The sequence below is a fragment of the Rhinopithecus roxellana genome, chromosome 9 (genome assembly GCF_007565055.1).
Source record: "Rhinopithecus roxellana isolate Shanxi Qingling chromosome 9, ASM756505v1, whole genome shotgun sequence".
Classification (NCBI taxonomy): domain Eukaryota; kingdom Metazoa; phylum Chordata; class Mammalia; order Primates; family Cercopithecidae; genus Rhinopithecus; species Rhinopithecus roxellana.
Genome location: NC_044557.1, coordinates 14,540,876 through 14,559,138, shown reverse-complemented (window position 1 = coordinate 14,559,138; position 18,263 = coordinate 14,540,876).

Genomic DNA, 18,263 nt, shown 5'->3' with positions numbered 1-18,263 from the left:
TATTTTGAGACGGAGTCTCACTCCGTCGCCAGGCTGGAGTGCAGTGGCACGATCTCGGCTCACTGTAACCTCTGTCTCCCAGGTTCAAGCAGTTCTCCTGCCTCAGCCTCGTGAGTAGCTGGGACTATAGGCACATGCCACCACACCCAGCTAATTTTTGTATTTTTAGTAGAGATGGGGTTTCACCATGTTGGCCAGGATGGTATTTTAGTGCTGATGCCATTTCTGGCTGGGCTGTGTCCTGGATATGAGCCTGAGAGTGGGTTTCTGATATAAAGTGAAGAGAAGACCACAGGGGATGCGAAAGCCAATGAACTAAGACACTGGGGTTTGGAATGGGTTGTCCTACGGTTGCGACTGATGACAATGTTGGCAGGAGTTGAAATGCAGTAGCCAGGTGCTAACATTTTTTAAAAAATAAAAAAGTGACAGTGATGAGTTATACAGATGGCAGCATAGGGAGCAAAGCATGACAGTAAGTTCTGAGAGAATGAGGCTGAAATAGCAGGTCATTTTGGAGGGTTGTGGAGTGGTCAGTGCTTCAAAGATATGGCAGGTAAATTAAAACAAAAAACAAAAAACACTATGTCACCTTAAGATCCTGAGATGAAAGGGCAATGAAGAGGGAAAGACTAAACGTGTCTTGGGATAAGACCAGGTTTCTGACAAAGCAGTCGAGACAATGTTATGAGAAAGAGAGTAGATGTAAGAGAGTTTGCAGGTTGTAAAGTGTGATTTCTGATAAATGTATCAAGATGTTTCTGATGAAAGAAGATGCAGTGGAGAATAGCCAAAGGGTTGTGTGTGGGCTGTAGGATGAAGCAGCACTATAGAAGATGAGCATGTGGATGATGATGGATGGCCACTGAGATTTGCACCTGAAGTATACGGAAGGTAAGGCATAATGCAATCATTCAGAAAATATCAACAGCAAAGTGAAACTCTAGTAAAAGAAGATGAGATTTGAAAAATGTTCAGTCAATTTAAATTTGGGTGGGTTGTTAGTGATTGACAAAAGCTTTTGAAATATACTCTTAAGATGTGAAATTATCCAAAATATATTGGGGAAAATGTCATACTCAAATGAGTGTCAATTTACTGAATATATAACTAATTCGGGCTCCATTGACAATTTGATAACCGGTGGGTTTGCTTTGCAGCAGGCTCTCCTTCCTCTGCTCCTGGGGCAGAGTGATGAGTAACACCCTAAGGCAGAGGAGAGAGATCATCCTCCTTACCCCCGTTATCCTCACTGTAATTATGTTAAATTATAGTTAAATTATTCTTCTTATTAGCATCAGTTGAAATTAATTTTTCTGATGTATTCTGCTTGTATCTGAGATGGTGAGAGCAGAGAATGTTGAGTTTTCCTACTGGCAACACCCTGAGAAACATTTATAAAGTAATTTTCTATATCTTCATTAATATTAAGTGTGGACAAAAGAAGCAAAGGACATACAAAGAATACATTTTAAATACCTGACACATGCACAGAAACATGTAGGTTTCTTTCTGTAAGGATGCAAATCATTTCTTCTTTCTGTAAGGATGTGAAGGTTTCTTTCTTGTCAATGAGTGAAGCATTCCTGATAGTTTTGTTGTCGACATTATCATCAAGAGTTTGCTGGGTCTATTACCTGGTAGAAAAAATTGAATTTTTTTGAAGAATGAGATTATAATGCCTGACATTACTTGTTTTAAATACATTGAAATAAATGCATCTTTTCTCTCTTGAAAATTTAAATTTCAGTGTTTCTGGAACAAGGATTGTAGATCCCCTACAAAACTTATTTTCCTGACTTCTGATAACCCCTCTGAGAGAACACAGGAGCAGAGCCAGGACGAGATGCTGTGATTTCTCATGGATCTGGAAATGTATTATGTTAATATTTGCCTAACAGACAAAATGTGTGTAGTTTTTGAAAAAGAAACTTTAGCAGAAGTGAAAGTGAGTAGATTTTAAAAGAACAGTTTTCAACATTATAAACTTGAATGACAAATGCTGTTGTGTTATTGAAAGAAACTCTTTTAGATGTGAATATGAGCTCCCATTTGCCTTGTCCGCAAAAAAAAATAGATATGTATTTGTTTTTAAATAAACCAATATTTGGAGTTTGAACTTTGGGCCACCTCCCATGCATTTCTTCTGTATCCAAGGATAACATGTTAGAAATAAAGGAACAGTACAGTGGAGGAAAAGGGCTAGAGGCTCTCAGCTCAGAAGACCATATTACTGGAGGGTAAGTGTAAGCTGTGATTTCATAGCTAAAGATCACCAGGGATGATGAAACTTAGCAGTCTTGGAGCTCTTGCGGTCTCAGAGTATCTCTGACAAGCAATCCTTGACAGCGAGTCTGCACTTTCAACCAGCAGTTACCACTGTTTAGGTGATGAATGGCAGCAGTGGTTTCTTGGTTCTGCCAAGAACAAGGTGAGCCAGCTGTTCTCTGGCATCGCAAGACAGAAGGAATATTGTTCAAAGTAAAAAACAATTTTCATTGTTTTGATTTTTACTTCCCTGTGATTTCTTTTTGCTAGTCTCACGACCACCATTTTTTCTTACTGCAAGAAGTAAACAAAAATAAATAGAAGTTATTAGAGAACTCGAGGGGCTTATGAAAGTCTCAGTAACTCAAGTATGGTGGGAAATTTTCTTTTGAATCTTTTCTATAATTTTGTGTTCAGTTTGTATATACACCCAAACACACACAGACACACACACATAGACACACACACAGACACACACACACTATACAGTTGACCCTTGAACAACACAGGGGTTAGCAGCATTGATGCCTCCTCCTACATAGTCAAAACTTGGTATATAACATTTGACTCCCCAAAATCTTAACTACCAATTGCCTACTGTTTATCAGAATCCTTACTGATAACATAAGCACTTGATTAACACATATTTTGCATGTGTTTTAAATATATATACTGTATTATTATAATAAAGTAAGGTAGAGAAAGTCGAATGCTTTTAACAGAATCATAAAAAAGAGAAAACATACTTACTATTCATTAACTGCAAGTGAATCATCATAAAACTTTTATCCTTCATCATTTTCACAGTGAGTGGATTGAGAAGGAACAGGGAGAGGAGGGGTTGGCCTCCCTGTCTCAGGGGTGGTGGCAGAGACGGAAGAGGTGGAGGAGGTGGCATGGGAGGTGGGAGAGGCAGGCATACTCGGTGTATATTTTATTTTTAAACTTCCACGTATAAGTGGACCCACACTTAGTGGACCACACAATAGTTCAATCCCCTATTGTTTAAGGGTCAACAGTATTATGATTGTTTAAACAATTTCTTGTTTCTTGGGCCTCACAGCCCTCAAGAATAAAGATCATAGTCAAATGATTACTTTACTCCAGCCTCTTCTAAAGCACCTGGAATTCTAAATCCAGTCGTCCTTCCTTCACTTTCCTGTTTAATATTCACATTTGACCTTTATGAAGGTCTCATTCTTCAATAACATGATCGTGCTGAGTTTTCAGGAAAGTAAATGTGGGGCAATGCAAGATGGATTATATCTCTTGGGCCATGGCATCTCCTGGGCTTTAAACAAAATCCTGTAAGTCTCTACTTTGATCCATAATCCTAGAGAAACACTGGCTCTTTTTATCCAAGTGGACAGTAGCTTAAGAAGGGCATACATTTTAGTCAACTCTGTTTGCACTGAGACCTCTGTGTGACACTGCTCTTCCCCAGTGTTATGGGGAACACAGGACCCTTCACAGTCTGGCTCTAACCTTTCTACCTCAGCCATTTCCATTCTATCCACACACCCAAGATTTCTCTCAGGCAACTTTTTCCACTGTTCCCTAGTCATATAAGGGTCTTTGTTAACACTCTTTCTGGTCTTTCTGCCTAGGATACCTTCTGTCCTGATCTTCATTCAGTGACCTCTCACACATCTTTTTTATGCAGAAATCTTTCCCGGATTCTCTTTAGGGAAAACTGGCAAGGCAGAATATCCTTATCACCAAATAAAAGCATTTCTATTCATTAGATTTTCCCAGGAAACAGCTTTTGAGGCAGAGATTTAGATGCAAGAGGTTTCATGGATAGTGTTTTCTGGATGCCTATAAGGAAAAGATAAAGCTCAGCTGGGCAGATGTTGAAGTTGAGCTGTGACGGAGTTGCAGTAGAGTGCTTAGTTGCTCCTAGCAGGGGTCTGGAGCTGGGATGGCTTTTCAGAGTTGTCTGGAATAGAGGCAGAGACAGGGTCTACACATCAATAATTGGATGTTGCCTGCCCCCAGAGAGAAGCATGGTTTGTGTTGAGGCAGTGCTTTTTGACCAAGAAGCATAAGCAGGGGCCACACTGGGAACATCAGCTGAAAATATTCCTGGCAGAAATTGTGTGAGGCAACACACTGCAGTCCTTTCATGTGTTGCTTGTTTCCATCTTCTCCCTCTTGGAAAATGGATTTCCATTGCCAGAGGAATTCTATTGAGATGAAGTATGCTCATTACTCTACTCCCATTCATATTCTTGAAGTCATTTTCTGCCACTACTCTCACCATTTTCTATTGATGTCATCTTCAATGAGCATTTCTGCTGGGTACGATGGGTTACCTGGCTGAGTGATCTAAACCCTTATCCCCAAGGGATCTGCAGCACCAGTCATGATGTCTTCTCAGAGTGTGGCTGCTTCACCTTTTCACTTATTGGCAAACATGGACTCAAGGGTACAAAAGTTGTTCTCGTGTTCTTTTCAGGCTTCATGTGTAATACTGGCTCTGTGTTCTCCTATGACAAGGTCTACTGTGTCTCCCAGGGTGGGGACCAGTGTCCTTGCCTGCTCTTAACATGAAGAGCCTGAAGTGATTAAGTGGAAGCCAGAACTTTGAGTGCAGAGGGACTCTTCCTGTGTGCCCTAGAAGAAGCCATCTCCATCCTGGGATAAGACTGCACTGCTCATGTCTTGAGAGTGTTATACATAAAGAGGTCTATTCTATGAACTTCTGAGGAAACCACAAAGTTCAGAGGGGAACATATTGTTATAATGAAAGGTACTCCAAAAGTGGATGGTAATTTCCTTTAACATGCATCAGGGACTACTTAAGTTCATAGCAAATTTTAAATACATTTCTTTCTCTTCATGTGGTACTCTTTGATGACATTGAGAATAGCTGACTAAATCTTCTATTCCTGTTTCATTTTCTCCCTTTGACTATGGCAACTAGAGATAGATTTTGTTTATGCTGGTGCTGGAAACAAATGGAGATGACTATAACACATAATTTCTTCTCTGTTTGTTGTTCTTCAGGTATCCTATGCATTAGGGAAGAAATTTGAACCATATAATTGTCCATATAATTTTGACTATACATGCACAGAAAAATATAAATAAAACTAAAAGTTAGGCTTAAAATTTTCATTGATAGAATAATTGATTTTAGTCATACTGAAGTCATACATTTTTATATCATAGAGCTATGAGTAGATATATCATTTGGGAGTCAAGTATCTTACTGCACATAGGAAAATAGAAATGGTTTTAATGAAAGTGGGAAACACTTTGGTGTTAAACTGAAATTAGAGTTATTGGTATAAACACATTCTTTGAACACTAACTCCTTTGTGTCAGACTTCGTACATCACAGCAGATAAATGCTCTTGGTACAATAGTTAGATAAAACTGACTAAAATGCACAAATCACATTGTAATGACATTGCATGTCTGAAAAACAAAGATTGAGTAAATTAAAATTTGGTATTATGGTAACATCTAGCTGTTTTTCCTTTGTAGTCATTTTCCTGTATTTTGGGTAAGGACAGCTTTGCTTGTATAAGACAGAAAGATTCTACTGGGAGAAAGAGAAATCAGTAGAGTGTTTTCAGTCATAAAGGATTGGAACTAAAAAATTCAAAACTTCCTGGGATTCAACACCATGGCTAGTTTTCCCTGGAATGCTTACTGAGAATAGGGGCTGCACAGGAGATCAGGGAGCTAGAAATCAAAACTTTCTACATGTCCAAGTGAACCAAACTTGCCCCATATCAATTTCTCATTGGAATGAGATGATCAATCCCTCATCCTATCTATTTAGCACAGGAAAGGGGTGTGAGTTATATTATCTGTGATCTCTAGAGTTCTTCTATGTATTAGATATGATATACAATCAAAGGTGCTAGAAATATGTAGAGGCAGAACAACTAGGCAAAAAACAAAAGCAAAAGAAAAAAGCTGTGGAGAGACTGGAATACAGACAACAGACAGACCACCCAAGACACTGGAACTCTGACCCACACCTCTGCAGCAGCCAGCCCAGGATGACAACTCAGAAATCCTGCAGCAGCCAGTTTAGGAAAATCGACCACCAAACTCTATAGTTATCAGCTCCAAATGGTCAGGACTTGGTCAATGACTGCCAGCTTCCCTAATTTTATCCTTGCTTCTGTCTTAGGACCATCCAGGGAAAGCCAAATATGGATCCCTGGCCAATCACATAGAATGTTCCTTCAAGTTAGCCACCTCCAGCTTCCCCAGGCCAATAGCCTCATCACAACACAAATTTTCTACTGTAAAACTTTCCCCCTTCTTTGTCTACCTGTGAGACTCTGTTAAAACACAGTGAGGCTGGCTACCTTCCTTCCTGTAGCAATCTCTGCATTAACAAGTTTTTATTTTCTCATTTAGTTGGTCTTCATTTATTTCTATTCCAATGTTACAATAAGATAATTGATAAATGAAAACATAGTAAAGATATTAATACAAATATAAAAAGACAAAAAAGGAGGAATAAAGAAGCAAATAACGTGTGGAACAAAGGAAAAAAAAAGTAAGGATATAATATACAGAGCAGTAATTACATTAAATATAACTAGACAAGGCCAGGCGCAGTGGCTCAAGCCTGTAATCCCAGCACTTTGGGAGGCCGAGACGGGTGGATCACGAGGTCAGGAGATCGAGACCATCCTGGCTAACACGGTGAAACCCCGTCTCTACTAAAAAAATACAAAAAACTAGCCGGGTGAGGTGGCGGGCGCCTGTAGTCCCAGCTACTCGGGAGGCTGAGGCAGGAGAATGGTGTAAACCGGGGAGGTGGAGCTTGCAGTGAGCTGACATCCAGCCACTGCACTCCAGCCTGGGCGATAGAGCGAGACTCCGTCTCAAAAAAAAAAAAAAAAAAAAAAAAAAAAGGAGGGACCCACAAATATGTTAATTACAAGTTAAATCCAATTACATTTTGAATAAAGGGCACACAACGTGATTGAATATAAAATGGTGGAAATATATATTATGCAAAACTAAGCAGAAGAAATATGATGTGGAGAAATTAATAGCAGTTAAAATATAACGTATGTTGAATAGAACCAACAATATTGCTAGAAATACATAATTATAATTCATGATGAAAAATAATCAATTTAAGATAAAGACATCATGCCTCTAGATTTGTATGCATCTGATATGGTTTGGCTCTGTGACCCTACCCAAATCTCATCTGCAATTGTAATCCTTATGTGTTGGGGGAAGGGCCTGATAGGAGGTGTTTGGCTCATGGGGATATTTTCCCCTTGCTGTTCTTGTGATAGTGCATGAGTTCTCACAAGAGCTGATGTTTTTAAAAGTGTTCAACTATTCCCTCTTCACTCTCACTCTCTCCTGCTGCCATGTAAGATGTGCCTTTCTTCCTCTTCAGCTTCTACCATGATTGTACATTTCCTGAGGCCTCTCCACTCATAGAGAATTGTGAGTCAATTAAACCTCTTTTGTTTATAATTACCCAGTCTCAGGTAGTATCTTTATAGCAATGTGAAAACAAACTAATACAGCATCTAATAATATATCTTCAAACATATATAAAACAAAATTGCCAAGAAAAGGAGAAATAGCCAAGTGCATTTGGAGATTTTAGCACACCTTTCACCATAACCGATGTAACATACAGAGAAAATTATCTGTAAAGACATAAATTGAGCAATGTGATTAACTGCCTGGACCTAACTAACATACATCAGTTATTGGAAAACACTGTAGAATTCACATTTATTCCCAGTGCAGTTGGAATATTTACCTGAGCCATAAAACAGGTAACAAATTTCAGATGATTTAATTCACAATGAGAATGCTTTTTGGCCAGAGTTGCATTAAACTGGAAATCAACATAAAGTAAGCTAAAATATCTCCAAATTTGGAAATTAAGCACACCGATTCTAAATAGGTTGTGAAAAACAAAAAGTACTCATGACAAAAATTTTCTAAATTTTGAACAGTATTAAAAAAGAACGCATGAAAACACATAGGGTATAGTCAAAGTAGGGATTAAAGGGAATATATTGCTTTTAAAGCGTATGTTAAAAAGAGAGAAAAAAGTTGCAAATTAGTGATCTAAACTTCATGCCATATGATTCTTTATGTCAAAAAGTAAGAAAAAAAGAGCAAAAAAATCCCCAGAACAGAAAAAAAGGAAATTATAGAGATAAGTATGTAAATAGAAGAAAGATAAAACATTTAAATAGAGAAAATCAACAAAGCCAAAGGTTTGTTCACAATTTATTAATAACATTGATGAAAAACTATTGAGACTAATCAAAGATAAAAAGCAAAAGCAGAAATGACCAATATCAGGAATCATATATGATCATCATAAAACATATCCTATAGATGTGAAGAATATTTAAAAAGATACTATGAACACATTTACATAAATTTGATGATGTAGATAAAAATTTTAAATCTATGAATTAAAACATATACCTGAAAGAAGAAAAAAAATGAACAATTGAAATTTTCCTATGATAAATAAAGAAATTTAATTTGAAAAATAAGTTTTCTTTAATGGGAATATTAGACCCAGATGTTTTCACTAGTGAATTCTTTCAAAAATTTAAGAAAGAAATAGCTCTTATGTACAAAAATCTTTCCAAAATCTAGAAAGAATTACTTATTAATTTTCTTCATGTCATCAACATAATTTTTACTTCAAATCCAAAAATTATTATAAGTAAATAAGAAAGGAAAACAGAGTGAGGGAGAGAGGGAAGAAGGAAGAAAGAGAGAAAGGCAAATATGTTCTTAGGAACATAATGCTTAAAAAATCGAAAATACAGCAATATATAAAAATGATAGTACACACTAATCAAGAGTTGTTTATTCAAGAAATACAAAGTTGGTTGAACAGTTGCAATATAAATTTTGCTTAACAGAATACTGATTAATGAAATTTGCCTCATTAAAAACATAATCATCTCAATAAATGAAGAAAAAACTAGACAAAATCAAATACCCATTAATAACAAAGACTTTAATAATCTAAGAAATGAAAGGAATTTTAAAAAACAGACTAAGAATATCATTAAGCACATTTGCAATGAACCTGCAGCAAATGTGTTTAATGGTTGAAGTAGAGCCTGTGAACTTTTTTCTTACCAAGCAGTAGTGGGTAGGTGTTAGTTGCAGAAAGTGATTTATTATTTGCCTGATATTTATAAAGATATAACTTATTTCCATTCTGGAAGAGTATATGCATTTTGAACTGAATGTTTCTCAGATGCGAATAGCTACACATGGTATCTCAGGAAAGATTAATAACTAACACAGTTTAGCTCCACTTAAGTTCATTTCACATCGAATTAGAAAGATAGACTTCCTCTTATGGAGAGCATGGCCATTGGACACACACTCTACTAACAGCTCCACAGTCATTTTTAGGTAGAAATGAGAGTTGTGCAATATTTGTTGAACTGACGGTGAAGGTAAGAATGCCAGCTGTTAATGAGGGGCATCAGTAGCTGATGCTGCAACCCAGTAAATATGGATGCTTCTCTAATCAAAGTCTGATATTACCTTCCATTCACATTCTCCACTTGTACCATAGCATCATCAAACATCATCATGAATTTTTTGCAGTCAATTTCCTCTGATAGCATATGAAGTTTTTGAGGGCAGAAACTTCACGGCAGCTAGTTTAATGCTTGGCACCAAATAGGGACTCAGTGGAAATTGCTGAAATAATTGCAAACCTGTTGTTATTATGAGTCATACTGAAGAGAACTGTTTTCATGTATAGGAACCTTTTCTATGAAACCACAAAAACATGATAAACATATATTATTCTAATCACATGATCTTTGTCCCATATAGGAGATTACTTAGAAAACTTACTGCACTCTTTAAATATGTAAGAAAGTATTACCATGCCACATTTTAGTCATAAATTTGGCTAATAGTAAAGGATGATAGATACCTCATTCCAAAGAGATATTTGACACCACCATCAGCACTTCCAAGTGTAGGGAGATAAAACTAGATTTGTACTTTTAGCCCACAGCAGGAGGAGAAAGTCTGAGGCAAGAAGAGAGCTGTGGGTCTTCTGTGATTCCATATATCCAAGGAGAAGGGATGGGGAACCTTGTTACTTTAGCTGCTTAGAGAAAGGGGCAGTAGTTGGTCCACTTCTGAAAGCTCGTGCAAAGTGGATGCCATGACAGATTTCTAACCTATACCTGAGAAAAGACCAACAAGCTCTGGGATGGCAGGCCTAGGAGAGGTGACTGTGTGAGGATCTATCATCCTGTTCTCATGAAGATGGCTGGGCAGAGAATAAATGGGAAGGTTCTGTAGATGAATGTGACCCATGTAGGCTGCTTGCACAAGAACTGGATGCAGTTACTCAGATTCCATCCAGGTGGTCCACCGGACTTGTGGAAAAGCACAGGTCACAGGGAATAAAGCATGAGCCCAATAACAGGAGGTTGACAAGCCCTTGTTATTTTCTCTCTGGACACAGAGAAAGACTACATTTCTTGAATGCTTTGCAAATATGTCTGACTTCTGAAAAATACATTTATGTATGTGTTATTGTATATATTTAAGATGTACAGCATAATGTTTTGATATACACAGTGAAGTTATTACTATAGCCAAGTAAATTAACATCTTATCATCTCACATAGTTCCCTTCCCTTTTTGCTTGTCGTAAGAGTAAGCAAAAATCTACTCTCTTACAATATTGTGAACTATAATCCTTATGTTTTACATCAGATATCTAGACTTATGCATCCAATAATACTGCATCTTTCTCCCTTTGACCTATAACTCTCCATTTTCTCCATCCCCCACCCCGATAAACACATTCTTCCCTCAGTTTTTATGTGTTTTATTATATATTTTAGAGTCCACATACAATTGGACTCAAAATCATGCAGTATTTTTCTTTCTGCCTCTGGCTAAACTCACTTAACGTAATGTCCTCTAATTTCATCATCCCTTTTGTTACAAATGGAAGGATTTCCACATATGTATACATGTTATATGTGCATACATGTGTGTATATATACACATTATGCATATAGTGTATATATGTATATATACATTATGCATATATGTGTATATATGTATATACATTTTATATATGTAGACACACTATATGCATATGTATATATACACATATGCATGTATATATACTAGCTTTATGTGTATATGCATACATATGTGTATATATGTGTGTATATACTTATATACACATAAATATATGCAAATGTTTTTATATTTTATTTTATTTTTTGAGACAGTCTCACTCTGTCACTCAGGCTGGTGTGCTATTGTCACAATCTCAGCTTACTACAACCTCTGCCCCAAGGTTCAAGTGATTGTCCTCCCTCAGCCTCCTGAGTAGCTGGAATTACAGGTGCGTGCCACCACGCCCAGCTTAATTTTGTATTTTTAGTAGAATCGGGGTTTCTGTTGACCAGACTGGTCTCAAACTCCTCACCTCAGGTGATTCATCCGATTCAGCCTCCCAAAGTGCTGGGATTACAGGCACAAGCCACCTTACCTGGCCTATTTATGTGTGTACACACACACACATATATATATTTTCTATCCATTCACACACACACACACACACACACACACACACACACACACACACATATATATATATATATATATTTTTTTTTTTCTATCCGTTCACCCATTAATGGACACTTAGGTTGTTGCTATATCTTGGCTACTGTGAATATGCTGCAATGAACATGGAAATGCAGATAGAATATGTTCCACTCAATTAAAGATGGACAGAAATGATAAAGGCTACTTTAAGACTCAGCTTTTAAAATATCCCACAAATGATTCTCCAGTCAAGGCCTTGAAGGGCAGACGCCTTAGGTGATGTTCTCACATAGGTGCCTGGGGACGTGAATTGAATGTGTGGAGCAGAGGCTGTTAATGTTCACATCTGAATTTTACACAATCACATAAAACTTGCGTGTGAGTGTGTGTGTGTGTGTATGTGTGTGCGTGTGTGTGTGTGTGTGTGTGTGTTAAGCCACTGAGATTTGGTGTTTTTATAGAACATGACATCGATGATCAGCTGGAAGAGAGAGAATTCTTCTAACTAGGGAGTTGCAAGTGAGAGAACCCTAGTAATGGTGGTGGCAGAGAGAGTGAGTGCTGAAAATTCCATGAAAGAGTGCTAGGAGAGAATGTTAACATGAGACTAATGAGATCTGCAGATGCAAATGGAGAACTTCATTCTCTAAAAGCAATCTGCAGATTGTGAACATACAACTCTGGTGCAAAATAAAAGTGTGCTCTGAGTAGGGGTGGTGGTCAGAGAGTTAGAGTTTATAAAGGCAAAAACCCTGCAGGGCAGGAAAGAGGAGTCAGTGGTGTAAGGACAGGGTCTAGATTAGATGGTCTTTTAACCTCAATCACCAATGTCTTTTAATTGGCTAGTTTTAGGTGTCTGTTGGTGGTCAGCTCAGAAATTTCCAGATGCAGTTGTTTTCAGAAACTTTTCTGATTGATTGCTGAAAAACAGGTTCTGCAACACTTTATAAGAACACAGAGAGTGTGGCCACTCCCTCACCCTTCCATGGCCTCTTGGGTTTGCTTTAACTTTTGAACCATAGGGAGTTCATATTTTCTACAACTGGGGGCATGATTTGACCAGAGTGAATCCATTTTTCATGCTTGTGAGTCCCAAAGAGCCTGGTCACAGCTCCTTGAGAATATAGCAGGAGGGACCAACAACACTTCCATCACACCTCACACCTTTAGCAGGGTGTGGGGCAGAGGGTGGCCCTGAATGCAGTTGAAAGTTATGACCACCTTTAATTAGACATATTTGTTACTGCATGGAGGGCCTTTCAGTATTTCTAAGGAACAAGAAACAACAGGGTTCATTATTTCTTGCAATTATTGCATGTCAGTCCACAGTGTTTTCCCCTTAGAATCTGATGCTGTAGTCATGAAAATTGATGACATATTTAAGGATTGAGAGAAAGTCAACAGGTGAGATATAGGAGGGTCACATGAGGCACTGAGAGAATCTCCTGTAACCCTAGTCCCCGTCTGCAACACTGTAAAGTATTATCTCAGGGCACCCACACACGGACTTAGCTCTTATACACCAAACCTACAACATGGGGATTAGCTACATAGAACTGATAGCTCAATTCAGTCATGCAGAGGCATTACTTACCCTAAAATGTACACGCCCTGAATTTTATCCAGGGTCAAGAGAAGAGCTCTTTAAAGAGAATATGTTGGATGTGAGGGTGATCTGGCTGCAACATCTGTCACCCCATTGATCGCCAGGGTTGTTTTGGCTGATCTGGTTGGCTAGGCAGCCTCCCTCCCTCACCGCTCCATGTGTGTCCCTCATGAAGCTGTGTGCTTGGTCAAAGAGGATGACCATCCCCAATAAAGGAGGGCCGGTCTTCTGTTAAGGGTATACAAGTTACTGAGCTCCCCTGATAGAACCTCCAAACAAGCTCGCAGGAGAATATATTTAAGTGAACAGTTAGGGACAAAAATAAAGTTGCTTAATGATTTCATTATGTGGGTTTGGTTGCTCCCTATAGTGATTAGCAGTAATTTCTGTTGTTGCTTTGCAAATATCATTATATCCAGAAGACGAATAATTCACAACATTTGAAAGAAAAGTATTCGGTTGTTCAATACAAAAGAAAGCATATTTTCCATTTTAGTAAAGCCTCTAAAACAAATGCTAATTTATTAAAATTGAGTATATTTTTCTTTGAAATCTTTTGGATTTCATTTACTTATGTTGTCTATAGGATTGAGGTAGCCCAATCATATTGGAAAATAATTAGAACATTGATGCCATTAAAATCCAAGGTAGTGTTTTTCCTTTGAAGTGACGGCAATGATAAATATCAGCTTATTCTACAAGCTTTTTCACTGAAACTGTAGAAGACTATAACAAAGCTGGCAATTTTTGAAAAAAGCGAAAATGTTATGAAATGTAATGTCAGGCATTTTATTTCTTCACAGTGCTTTCATCTTCTCACTGTAACCATCAAGTCTTCATAGCACACCTCATAGGTAAGTACACTCATTGCTGTTATTTGTTTTTATTTTATGTCTTCAAAGTTATTCTAGCAAAGTGTTGCTGGGACTACGACTTCACTACCATTGCTGTCATATTAAAAAATAGAAAAAAGGTTTTAGAGAGCAAATGTTTTTGAAAAATATAGATTACAATGCACCAATTTCTTGAGTATTTGCAGCCTAATATTAATATTTTTGACATTTCTTTGTTCTGTATTAGATTTCTCTAAATGTTTCTAATAGTAATAACTTCCATTTACTGGGTTCTTCATATGTCAGGAATGAGCCTAGGAGCTTTGTGTACATAATAATATAAAAAGTCAGAGAACTCAAGTATCTTTCCTAACCATGAATTATGATGGAGCTGGGATTTGTATGGAACTCTTACTTCAAGGCTACTATTTCCATTTCAATATTCACCTCACTTTGATGGTCAAGCTTAAGAATTTTACGCCATCAATTAATTAACTTACTTTAGATGTCTAAAAAAATTCTTTGAAGAGTATTTGGTCTATAGTAATTTAAGTTATGGAATAAACTTACAAAAAAATTAACTCACATTACAACTCAGTATAAGTCAGTTGTGTAGAGAAAACATAGGTTCCTCAGGAGGCATTATATGTTTAGTATCAATAAGAAAAGGAAAAAGAATGATGAGGAGAAGGAGAAAAGTTTATATAGTTCCACCTGGTAAACTTATTGGAATAAATATAATTCACACATTTGTTTTAAGACATTCAGCGCTGACTCTGAAATCTCTGCCTTGTCTGTCATCCAATCCACTTCCTAGTAAAAATCCCTCTTCCCCTTCTCCAAATAGGGACTTCAGTCCATGATCACATGACTGGTCTCAGGTCTGAGTTCTGTGTCTTGGATCCTAACTGAGCTATTGATTCTATGTAGCAAGTCCCCAGGTCATAGTTGAGGAGTACAGGAGGTAAAACAGCAGGTGGGTGGCCTGAGATAATGCTTTAGAGAGTTATAAATAGAGACTAGAGATCCAGAAGATTCTCCCAATTGCCTAATGTGACCCTCCTATATCTAACCCATTGTCCTCCTCTGTGTCCTTATGTCATCATTTTTCATGACTAGATTATCAGGTTCTAAAGAGAAAAAACACCATGCATTGCTATGCAATAATCACTATTTCTCACAACACCTAGTACACAAATTTCTGATGCTAATAATACATGTGCTTTCAAGTGATTAGTTTGAAAGGAGAAAATTAACTGAATTGGAGAATAATGAGAAATAAAGACTGAGAGGCCAAAACAAGAAATATTTAACAGATGACTTTTAACACAAACCAACAGACTTCATATGTTCATTTATTACCTAAAAAGAAAAAAAATCTACCAAATGGTAGGATACTTTAGAGAACAATGCAGATAAATATTATTTTAATGGGAACTAAAACAATTCTTCCTTCCCCTCCCCTTCCCTCCCTCATCCCTTCCCTCCCTCCCTCCCTCATCTCCCCTCTCTCCCCTCTGCTTCCTCCCTCCTTTCTTCCTTCCTTTTTTCAATTCAACTGACAGTTTTTTTTTTTTTTTTTGCCAAAATGCTGTTAACGTGCTACATATAATTCTAGGTGCTTGGAATAAGATATTAAGAAGTCAGATTTAGTCTTCGGCATCTGTATAGTGAATAATTAACTTTACCCAAAGGGATATCTGCCTTATGTCCAGGCTCCTGGGAGGTGACTTGGAGCCCTTGAAATTTCCTGACATAGAAGTTTCATCCTATTCACGGCGGACCTCTCAGACCACACTTAATCATTCATACTAACAAGATGACTCTGGATTACACCAACCAGAAAGACCAATCATGTGATTAAAAGTTGGGGCTTTGGGACAGGTGACATTGATTGGCCTTTGGGGGCTGGGGGACTGGAGATGGAGTTTATCCCTGTCGACAGGACCTGAGTCATCTATGCCTATGCAATGAAGTCCTAGTGGCAGCTCTGGAGCCTGGGAAGCCTGGTGGCTCCTGTGTGGTGGTCCTCAGTGCTGCTGCGCGTCCACACAGGGAGGGGAGTGCATGCTGAAGACTTCCATTGGTGAAGCATAGCAATGGAAATCCCCAGCCCCAGATTCTGCCCTATGCATCCCTTCTTTTGCCTGGTTCTGATTTATATTCTTATGGGATGATCTAATTTTAATTGTAGGTGTTGAGGCTTAGAAGATAATACACCAAAGTTCAGCACCTTGATATGCTGAACACTTTGAACTGAAGGAGACCAGAAGGGCCTCAGAAGCAACTCTCTTTGACCTCTCATCTCCCTGTCTTTTATTGGTCTTTCTCCCCCAAAGCAAAAGATAGAAATTATCCAAGGCAGGTCATAGAAACTAGAACTCCTCTTCCCCAAGGTGAATCATAAAGCCCAGAAAAATCACTTTCTTCTTTCTTTCTTGAAGAACCTCATTGCAAAGAAGTTCTGTCCCATATCTGGGCGGGGGTGGAGGGGGAAGAGAAGCTATACACAGAGACCAAGAAGATTCTGACCATACAGACCTTGTTGGGTTCCCCCTTCAGTTTATTACTGTGAGGTCATACCCTTTTGTCCAATAACATTTCCACATGGCTTTCCATTCTTTGTTGAATCTAAGCACATAAATAGATACTTTCCCCTGGGTCTTTGGGGTCTTCATTTCACAGAATTCCCTCATCATATATAACTTTGATTAAATAAATTTGTTATGCTTTCTCTTTTGTTAGCCTGTCTTTTGTTACAGGGCTGTTGGCTGTGATGCTTACGGTGGGTGAGGAAAGGTATCATACCTCTCTGCCCCTACATAAATATAGCACTTTCTTGGGCTCTGGGTCATTCTAGAGAAGTATCAATCTTCATGGACTCTGTGAGGACCCCCACAGCTGCAGCCAGTTAGTCTGAAGTGAGGGTTGCCCTGGGGAACCCTGCACCTACAGCTAATGTCAGAAGAACTGCCCACACCTTAGAGCCTGGAGGACTGTCTTTTAACCTTGAGTTGGGCTAGCTCTGGATACTTCACAGGTCTTATAAAGTAGTGAAAAACAGAAAGAATTGGTGCAACAATGACAGGATATTGGGTGAAACTGTGTAGTGATCACACAATGATGAATGCAACTCTTGTATTCTCTGCTAAATGTTTTTTCCTCTTTTGAGTAGACTATTTATCCCCTTTTTCTATTTCATTAAACTTCAGGCCATAAATAAATTTACCTTGCCCAAGAGTTTTAATGAATTATTGGAACCAATAGCCACAATTAGATGTGGTTTGACTTTTCTCAAATACTGTCTTTACTTTGGAATAATTTGCCTTTGTGATTTGTCAAGGTTCTATAGTATAATATTTAGTAATAGTATTATGTCTTGTCTTGAAATAGTTGTTAGCTTATTATAAGGTTAATGAATTAAATTAATAAATAGCGAATTGCAAATATGCAATGTTTTGATAAAATTTTATTTTAAAGTTTAATTCTTAAAGAAAACTCCAATATGATAAATTCAATTAATTTTACATCTGATAACAGATAGCTAAGAAGATGCTTAATTTTTTTTTTTTTTTTTTTTTTTTTTTTTTTTTTGAGATGGAGTCTCACTCTGTCTACCAGGCTGGAGTGCAGTGGCGCTATCTGGGCTCACTACAAGTTCTGCCTCCTGGGTTCATGCCATTCTCCTGCCTCAGCCTCCCCAGTAGCTGGGGCTACAGGCGCCCGCCACCATGCCTGGCTGATTTTTTGTACTTTTAGCAGAGATAGGATTTCACCATGTTAGCCAGGAGAAGATGCTTAATTTTTAAACTAAATGTTAACTAATTTTTGATGCCTTCTGTGATTTCATTCTGTTAAAATGAAATGATTTGTTTATTGACTTAACATGATGTTTTAAATCAATGAAATTTATAGAAAAGGTAAAACTTTGAAGCTGCTGTAGGGCTGAAGGGAAGAATTCCACTTCACTCTCT